We start from the raw sequence: 10,259 nt of genomic DNA on the forward strand, positions 1-10,259 counted from the left end.
AACTAACTCATTAGTCACATTGCTTGCAAGGCTTATAGTGATGTGCATTACCGAGAGGGCCCAGAGATACCTCTCCGACAATTGGAGTGACAAATCCTAATCTTGATCTATGCCAACTCAACAAGTACTGTCGGAGACACCTGTAGAGCACCTTTATAATTACCCAGTTATGTTCTGACGTTTGGTAGCACACAAAGTGTTCCTGCGGTATTTGGGAGTTGCATAATCTCATAGTCATAGGAACATGTATAGGTTATGAAGAAAGCAATAGCAATAAACTAAACAATCATAGTGCTAAGCTAACGGATGAGTCAAGTCAATCACATCATTCTCTAATGATGTGATTTCGTTCATCAAATGACAATTCATGTCTATGGCTAAGAAACTTAACCATCTTTGATTAACGAGCTAGTCGAGTAGAGGCATACTAGTGACACTCTGTTTGTCTATGTATTCACACATGTACTAAGTTTCCGGTTAATACAATTCTAGCATGAATAATAAACATTTATCATGATATAAGGAAATATAAATAACAACTTATTATTGCCTCTAGGGCATATTTCCTTCACCCCTCCCTCCTGTCACCGGAGCAGCGGCCGGAGAGAGAGGGGGCCAGCGCCCTCGCCGGTGGAGATCGGTGGAAAAAGATCGCCTCCCTAGTCGCCTCGCCCGTGGCGGCGGCTAGGGTAGGGAAGCGTGCAGATACGGTCACAACATGTGTATGCGGACGCATCTGTGTGTACGGCCCCATCTGTCAATGGGTGCATGATGGATTTTTTGCACAGAACACCTTTGTATTTTTTTGCGAAAAAGGATGCAACAAACTTTTGCACCTCATATTTTTCGAAAATGCTAAACCTACAAAGAGCCTACGTAAGTCTACGTAACATGCCAAACTAATCTAAACATCCCCTAATTTTCAGGGGGTGGGCCCCAGCCTCCTCTAACAACCAATCCTAATCTTCCACGATGGCTATTACGTAAATATGTAGCTTTCTTACGTAAGTCTAGCATTACTCCATACTTTTTATTTTTGTTTGTGGAAAAAACCGCTGAGCAAATTATAACACAAAATGACGGCAGGGACTTCTCGAACCCGCGACCAACACCTTACAAAGGAGCGAACACAACCACAACACTATTCAAACTAGTAGAATGCCCGTGCCTTGCCACGGGCTTTTGAAATATTTTGCTGATTTATACAAATCTAATACATGTTAAATTTCACGTGTAGAAATAGATAGCGCGGGCACAACCGGGTAACAATTGAAGTTCACTTCACTTGCAATGTAAATTGATAATAAAAGTCAATTTGACGATGTATACATATAGAGTGATTGTCTAACTAAAAATTTGTTACAAATTAAGATCTACTTGATGAACTTAAAAAATTCTCGCAAAATATCAGGAAGGTTGCCTGATGCAGTGGCCACACACGGGCAACTTGAGGGCTCATGGCGCAGACTGACCTGGACCCCAGAGGCCACGGCCTTGGATCTGTCAGGAGCAGGTCACGAATTGCTGCTGAGGACAGCCTGGCGGGGGAGAGGCAAGGCCATTCGTGCTGCCCGCAACGCGACCGCACCCTACCTCGGGGTTCCGTGACGGCAGTGGCGGTGGCGGTGTCGTCCCATAACCACGCCCCCTTGAGTCCTTCGCTGACATGTGGTTCAGCGATGGCACCGGCGATGGAGGCCTCTAAGGTTGAATGCCGGAGGCTAGGAACCATGGTTCCGCGTTGGCGAAGGCGGTGGCGTCATCCCACAGCCACGACCTAGGATAGGATCGAGAGAGGAGTTGGATCCGCGACGCCCAAGCCGGACCACCACCTCAGCGACGCGGCCGCCCCTCTCCCATCCTCAGTGCCCGCAACACGATTTGGCGGCTAGTGTTAGCCGCAGGGGCGCACGCAGGGGGAACGGCGAGGAGGTACTGGGGATCAATGGGGGAGACAGGGGGTGGAGCCGCGCTGGTGGCGGCCAACGCGAGAGGCGGATGGCGTCGGCCAGAACCAGAGCCGGGGGCGGGGCGGCGGTGGCGGCAGCTACTCTCGGATCTCGGAGGCGGCGAAGGGCTCCGTGTCTGGGGCGTCCTTGATGATCGAGAGGAGCGGGTTTTCTGCGGGTGGGGTTTTTTGGTGCATTTGCACGGGGGAAGCGAAGACGAAAAAAACAGCGAAACAAAACAGACGAAAGTGGTGGGAGGAAAATAAACCGTGAATACTATTCACCAACTCAGACATTAGGAGTAGAGATTCTTCTGTCCAACTAGGATAATAGTATGAATTGAACCAAGCTGTCTGCAGAGCTCAAACGGGCTGCAGATACTTCAGCCCATTTTGCACACACTATTTTATTTAAGATAATTGTAAAATGTATGTAATAAAGTTATGCTAAAATATTTGTGTGTTAAAAATATACATGCAAACGATGATTAGTAAATAAGACATTTAAATATACATATAAAAATGTTAGTTAATACAGACGTTTAAAATGTTTCTTAAATATATATGTTTAACGTATCCAATATATTAAATTTTTTAATTAATACTGATATATAATTTTGATGAATTATATTCAAAAAGACTATATAATTTATAAAATGTGTGTATAATTATTGAAATGTTTGTATTATTAAAATACTATTTTTGAATTGTAATTTGCCTAGTTATTGTATTATTTTAATTATATAAACTTTTCGAAATTCATAAATATGTTTGAAAAATATACATGAATGTTTTTAATTAAGTATTTCGTTTGTATTTACAATATTTATTTTTGTTACTGACATCATAATTGACGTAATATCCAACTTTTTAAAACAAAGGTGCAAAATGAGTTGGACTGACCATAGCCCATCTAAGCTGATGGGAACATGTGTTTTAGGAAAAGTGATATAATCCCCTAAAAAAGGAAAAGTTTATATAAAAGGTAGTTATATATCCATTAGAAGCATCGGTTTTGAGTTGGTGCGGTGGTTCACCAGGTGAGCGCTCAAGATTCGCCACACCTCCATGTATGTGTCCACCCTTGACTATCTCGTGGATGACGTGAAGGGGCTGCAGTACGGTGCATTCCTATTCGCCTCATCTGTACTTCTCTATCATATATGCCCCCACAGTTTTCTCTAACATGCTTGCGATTCTGTGTTCCGACTAGAACTTTTTTCAAGTGATGCGCACCACTTAAATTATTTCATTCGCAGTACTGGGACAATCGTCGAAGCACAGTATAAACATCTTTGCCCCCAAAGAATAGTAATGTAGACCCCTGGGCAGCATCGGCTGTACATCAAAATCTGGTGGCTGTCTCCTGATGAGTAGGAGTATATAGCAAAAAACTACCACATTACCGGTAATTGCCTTTGGCTCTATCGCTATAAAAAAACTACCGCTTTTTTTAATTTTTCAAAATACTATCACAAAATTGTTTGGTTGTTCCAAAATCCCCAAATGACCATGTGATTTAAAATTGATCCAGTTTATGGCATGTCAGGCCCGCTCCTAAATAAACCGTTGGACGCTGCTACACAGCGCCCGCGCGCTACGCGGAACGACCTCGCGGCCGGCAATTTTGGAAAGTTCTACCCCGTCGATCCCCTCATGCGCCAAAAAAGGAAGTTGCCATCCCCTCATGTGCCCACGTCTCCCCGCAGAAAGAAACGAAAAAAGAAACATCTCCCCTCCCTTACGTGATCTCCCCACCCACCCCCTGTCCTAGCAGCGGGGGCTCCTCCTCCCACAGCAAAAACACAGTAGAAAAAAGATCATGGGAAAAATCGTGAAGAACACAACCTTCTCTGCAACTCTTTGTGCTGATCAGTCAACAATCTTTCTCTGCAACTCTTTGTGCTGATCAGGCAACAATCTGAAGAAAATGTGGGCAAAAAATTTGCCAGAACTGGGCAAATTGCCAGAAAGGTAACAGGGTCGTTGGAATTGTTTTGACCATGAGATACTTTTTAGTTCTACTATAGCTAGTTGAACTCCTCAGATGTACCTACCCCCCATTGCTATACTACTTGCAGATTTGCCTCCATGTAGCCAAAAAATGTTGCAAGCCTGACTTGAATCTTTGCCCCAAATCTGATCTCCCTGTTCTTGCCTCCTGTACAACCATGATGCTAGATAAAGTTGCTGGCTCTTGAATTGTTTCTTGACTATTGTCTTGCACCTTTCTTCTGCAAAAAAAAGAAAGTAATTAAATGTGTAGAATCTTGCCTGATGGTTGTATGAAAAAATGTTAATAATCTGTGTATGATAAAACTGGGCAATAAGCTATTGTAGTTGCTTACAAAATGTACAGTTTCTTACAAACTGGGCAATAATCAATAGGGTCAACAGTAAGAACAAAAAGTCCAGTTTCCTAGAAAATCAAAAAAGAGATGAGCTAAAAAAGTTAAAAGTATAATTGCTTAGAAAAACACAAAAGAGACCCAGGTATGTGAACCTAACAGTGATTCTGAAAAAATGTCCCCTGCTCGTTGAGTTCGCTTGCATAATAGAAAAAGAAGAGGAAAAATACTACTGTCTCGTTCACATTATGACGCTTATGTATTAATTTCTTTCCCCATTTCATCTTCTAAAAATGTGCAGATGGCCAGCCATGATCTCAATGAGCTCCCTCGTGTTAGGTGATTTGGGTTGGGTGCTTCGTTGGTTTTGTGCGACTTGGTTCGTCGGGGTCGGCGACCTAGGTCACCAGGGTAGAGGGGGTAGGCGAGTTTGTCCATTGTGTTAGGCGATTCGGGTTGGGTCCTTCATTGGTTTTGTGCGACTTGGTTCGTCGGGGTCGGCGACCTAGGTCACCAGGGGAGGGGGGGTAGGCGAGTTTGTCCCTCATGTTAGGCGATTCAGGTTGGGTGCTTCATTGGTTTTTTGCGACTTGGTTCATCCGGGTCAGCGACCTAGGTCACCAGTGGAGAGGGGGGTAGGAGAGTTTGTCCCTCGTGTTAGGCGATTCGGGTTGGGTGCTTCGTTGGTTTTTGGGGACTTGGTTCGGCTGGTGTGGGGGCCTAGGTCACCAGGGGAGAGGGGGTTGGCGAGTTTGTCCCTCGTGTTACGCGATTCAGGTTGGGTGCTTCGTTGGTTTTGTGTGACTTGGTTCGTCTGGTGAGGCAACCTAGGTCACCAGGGGAGAGTGGGGTAGGCGAGTTTGTCCATCGTGTTAGGCGATTCGGGTTGGGTGCTTCGTTGGTTTTGTGCGACTTGTTTCGTCTGGTGAGGCTACCTAAGTCACCAGGGGAGAGGGGAGTAGGCGAGTTTGTCCCTCGTGTTAGGCGACTCGGGTTGGGTGCTTCGGTGGTTATGGGCAACTTGGTTCGTCGGGGTCGGCGACCTAGGTCACCAAGGGAGAGGGGGAGGCGAGTTTGTCCCTCGTGTTAGGCGATTCAGGTTGGGTGCTTCGTTGGTTTTGGGCGACTAGGTTCGTCTGATGAGGCGACCTAGGTCATCAGGGGAGAGGGGGAGGCAAGTTTGTCCGTCGTGTTAGGCGACTCGGGTTGGGTGCTTCGGTGGTTTTGGGCGACTTGGTTCGTTTGGTGAGGCGACCTAGGTCACCAGGGAAGAGGGGGAAGGAGTTTGTCCCTCGTGTTAGGCAATTCGGCTTGGGTACTTCAGTGCTTTTGGACGATTTGGATCGTCGGGGTCTGCGACCTAGGTCATCAGGGGAGATGGGGGTATGCGAGTTTGTCCCTCATGTTAGGCGATTCAGGTTGGGTGCTTCGGTGGTTTTGGGCGACTTGGTTCGTCGGGGTCGACGACTTAGGTCACCAGGGGAGAGGGGGTAGGCGAGTTTGTCCCTCGTGATAGGCGATTCGAGTTGGGTGGTTCCGTGGTTTTGGGGGACTTGGTTCGTCGGGGTCGACGACCTAGGTCACCAAGGGAGAGGGGAGTAGGCGAGTTTGTCCCCCGTGTTAGGTGATTCGGGTTGGGTGGTTCGATGGTTTTGGGCGACTTGTTCGTCGAGGTCAGCGACCTAGGTCACCAGGGGAGAGGGGGGTAGGAGAGTTTGTCCCTCGTGTTAGGAGATTCGGGTTGGCCTCGTGTTAGGCGATTCGGGTTGGGTGCTTCGTTGGTTTTGTGCGACTTGGTTCGTCTGGTGAGGCGACCTAGGTCACCAGGGGAGAGGGGGGTAGGCGAGTTTGTCCCTCGTGTTACGCGATTCGGGTTGGGTGCTTCGTTGGTTTTGTGTGACTTGGTTCGTCTGGTGAGGCAACCTAGGTCACCAGGGAGAGTGGGGTAGGCGAGTTTGTCCCTCATGTTAGGCGATTCGGGTTGGGTGCTTCGTTGGTTTTGTGTGACTTGGTTCGTCTGGTGAGGCAACCTAGGTCACCAGGGGAGGGGGGGGTAGGCGAGTTTGTCCCTCATGCTAGGCGACTCGGGTTGGGTGCTTCGGTGGTTATGGGCAACTTGGTTCGTCGGGGACGGCGACCTAGGTCACCAGGGGAGAGGGAGGGAGGCGAGTTTGTCCCTCGTGTTAGGCGATTCAGGTTGGGTGCTTCGTTGGTTTTGGGCAACTAGGTTCGTTTGATGAGGCGACCTAGGTCACCAGGGGAGAGGGGGAGGCAAGTTTGTCCGTCGTGTTAGGCGACTCGGGTTGGGTGCTTCGGTGGTTTTGGGCGACTTGGTTCGTTTGGTGAGGCGACCTAGGTCACCAGGGAAGAGGGGGAGGGAGTTTGTCCCTCGTGTTAGGCAATTCGACTTGGGTACTTGAGTGCTTTTGGACGACTTGGTTCATCGGGGTCTGCGACCTAGGTCATCAGGGGAGATGGGGGTAGGCGAGTTTGTTCCTCATGTTAGGTGATTCAGGTTGGGTGCTTCGGTGGTTTTGGGCGACTTGGTTCGTCGGGGTCGATGACTTAGATCACCAGGGGAGAGGGGGGTAGGCGAGTTTGCCCCTCGTGTTAGGAGATTCGAGTTGGGTGGTTCCATGGTTTTGGGGGACTTGGTTCGTCGGGGTCGACGACTTAGGTCACCAGGGGAGAGGGGGGTAGGCGAGTTTGTCCCTCGTGTTAGGCGATTTGAGTTGGGTGGTTCCATGGTTTTGGGGGACTTGGTTCGTCGGGGTCGACGACCTAGGTCACCAAGGGAGAGGGGGGTAGGCGAGTTTGTCCCCCGTGTTAGGTGATTCGGGTTGGGTGGTTCGATGGTTTTGGGCGACTTGGTTCGTTGAGGTCAGCGACCTAGGTCACCAGGGGAGGGGGTACGCTAATTTGTCCACCGTTTATTCCTTGTGATAGGTGATTCGGGTTGGGTTCTTCGATGGCTAGAAAGTATATTTTGGGCACTTTGGTTGCTGTGGGTGCGGCGACCTATCACAACGAAAAACGTGTGACAGTTTCCAATTTTTTGACGACATGGTGGATATTGGTGGATATGTGAGTTTCCAATTTCTCGGCTTCCTCATAACCAACAAAAATACCATTCCCCTTTTCCTCGTGTATATTGGCTTCATCTGGTTGGCAGTGTGAATAAAGCAGCAGAGGAAAAACAACAACAACAAATGAAGTAAGAAAATTATGCTGGTATGATCAAGATGTAAATTAGGCTGGTATGATCAAAGATGTTGCTGTCTACTAAAAACTACTTGAAAAAAAGGAAGAAAAGCTCACGGGAAGCTTGCCGTATCCACCCTCTGGTTTTTTGTCAGCTTTTGTGACTTTCCCTATGCGTTTGTTGTCCCATGCCTTTGCCCAGACTGAACCTGCTTATTTCTTGGTCGCCTACGGACTTGTAAACCCACATCTTTGTTCCTGGCCGCCGCGTCGGTTCTTGCTGCACCCTGATTGAAGAAACGGGAAATAAAAATGAAAACGATGGTTCTCAGTGATTCTCTGCCTAAGTCGTGGCAATGTTGTGGGAACACGTGAGAGACAGAAAAAGGAAAAAAGTGAGTCGACTGTACCTCGCCATTCTGTTGATATGGGTAGTCATCCATCTTAAAAACTGCCACTCCAGGGATACTGAAAAAGATGCCCTTCCCCCTAGTTTTTCAATTTTGGTTTTTTCCTGCATTTGAAAAAAAATATGAGTTAGAAAACAGGTGTGGTAAAACCCCTTTGCTCGATTGTTGGAGGCAAACCTTGCCTACATAAAAGCAAACCTTGCCCACGTTAAAGCATCATGAATTCACTAATTCTCATCATTGTCGGTTTCATCGAAAAAAGCATCGTGTATGTATTCAATTTAGCATAGCAAAAGAAAATACGTGTGTTTTGCTAGTTATCAGTCCTATCCGTTATTAAGCATCAGCATCGACTACACACATGATGCGTGTTAGTACCGTCAAAAAAGGCATACAAAACATCATACGAAATTAAAAGAGAGAACCAATTGACATAATATTTCCGACATATGCATCAGTCGTGATCTTGAGCAAAAAAGGTAAAAAAAAAAAATGCAGCCTCTCAAGCGTTGCTTAGGCACAAATAAGAAATAGATATTTCATACCTACAAAATCACTATCCACAAGCTCCTCATCTTTTACTACTTTGCTAGTGCATGAACTATATAACAGCTTTCTCAGTATGGGTGAATGTCAGAAAAATAGCTAGCTTAAAAAGAGGCTAAGATAAAGAATCCGTGCATTTATCCACTTAACATGCTTGTGCAGACATGTGTGAATTCATCACCGTAAGCTGGAAAATGCAGAATGAAGCTGGCAAAAAATGGGGAATGCGGACAAGGTGAAATGCAGATAGAATTCAGCTTTAAACTCCTGATATTGTATCTAGAATGCATTCTAACCGGAGGGAAACCTGGCTGTGCTTAATTGATACATCCAGTTCATCGAACTAAAGTCGTCCCAGTTTTACTAGCTTAATTGATACATCCAGTTCATCCCAGGGATGCAAACGTGGCCAAGTCGTCCCAGTTTTACAAAAAACGAACTAACTGAAAAATCTATCCTATGACCAGGACTAAGTCAGAAACGTGCTTTAGTTCAGTTTATTACATATAAGCATAAACTGAAACTAACATGACATGTTCAGGTCTGTCAGGTTTAACACAAAAAAAGCGCCTTTTGTCCCCGGCGCCGTCCGGCAGCAGGAAGTACGGCTGCGTGCTTCTGAGTAGCCGACATTCGGCGAGCTATCTTCTGTCTCATTTGCCTAAAACAAAAAACACAGGAATCCCTATTCTCTGAACTGATTATTGCCTGCCTACCCTCTATCTGATAACCTACAGAAGCCCACATCATTCCAAAACTGCTTATTGGTCCTACTCTTCTATCTGAATTGCCTGCAAAAACACACAGTATTGCCTATTCTCTATTTATGATTTGCCTGCAAAAACACAACGCTTATTTGCCTACTTATCTATGTCTATTTGCCTACAAAAAAACATCCTCACAACTGTTGTGCCTACGTACTGGAAGAGGAAAACAAATGATGCAGCATCCCAAATGGCATGAAAAAAAATCTCCGGAGCGCCTCCCCCTCCCCCCTACCCCCGACCCTATCTCGTGGACATATCTCCCCATTTGATTCGCTCCTGCGGTTGTTGATGACGACGAGGGCGTCGGCGACGAAACCCCAGCAAGCAGAGATATGCGGACGAGGGGATCGTATGTTAAACTGACCTCGAGGCGTCGAATCAGCAGGATCTCGCGTCTCCGGGTCGTCCCCCGCTTCGCGCAGAGCTTCGTGTCGCTTCCTTCTTCTCCTTCCCCATCGCCACTTCCTTCTCCTCCTTCTCCGGCACGCGCGCGCCGCCCTCACCCGTCGGATGCTGGGCGGGATCCTTCGCTGGGCGCGTCACCTTTCTCCGTCAATTGACTCGTCGCCGGCTAGCTCGCCGCGAAGCCGTAGGGATTTCGTGGGGGATTGGGGTTTCGCTCGTCGCCGGCGTAGTGAGGAGTGGAGTGGGAACGGGGAATGGGAGGATGGAGGAAAAAAATCCCAATCACCGTCGCGTGCGATCCGCCCCTGGTCGGTCCACCACCCCACGTGTCTATGCGGACGCGCGAGATGGACAGCTGTGGTGCGGCCATTCCAGCGTGGTTGATAGCGCGCGCGCATCACACAACGATTAGGTAAACGGTTTGTTGACTGTTTGTTTGACCGTTAAATGACACGTGGGTCTCATATGTCAGCTCTCTCTTCCTTCCCATTCTCTTTCTTCTCTCCCTGACCTTCCCTTAGAGCATCTCCAGCCGTTGGCCCCGTAGGGGACGCCTAAAATCGCCGCCTGGAGATGAGCCGGCGCAAAAAATGGGCCTCGGAGCGGGTTGGTCCCCAGCCGCCCGCCCCACGGC

The 10,259-nt window shown here is 47.6% G+C and overlaps 1 long non-coding RNA gene across 1 annotated transcript; it reads right to left on the bottom strand.

Moving 5' to 3' along the window:
- Positions 1 to 3,778: 3,778 nt before the first annotated feature.
- Positions 3,779 to 9,939, bottom strand: LOC125531578. The gene is made up of 4 exons (XR_007293339.1): positions 9,585 to 9,939; positions 7,908 to 8,011; positions 7,615 to 7,784; positions 3,779 to 4,182 (listed from the first exon to the last, which is right to left on the bottom strand). It is a non-coding gene; the product is annotated as an uncharacterized LOC125531578 (long non-coding RNA).
- Between the last annotated feature and the right edge of the window lie 320 nt (positions 9,940 to 10,259).

Source organism: Triticum urartu, unplaced genomic scaffold, assembly GCF_003073215.2.
Source record: "Triticum urartu cultivar G1812 unplaced genomic scaffold, Tu2.1 TuUngrouped_contig_7500, whole genome shotgun sequence".
Classification (NCBI taxonomy): Eukaryota; Viridiplantae; Streptophyta; class Magnoliopsida; order Poales; family Poaceae; genus Triticum; species Triticum urartu.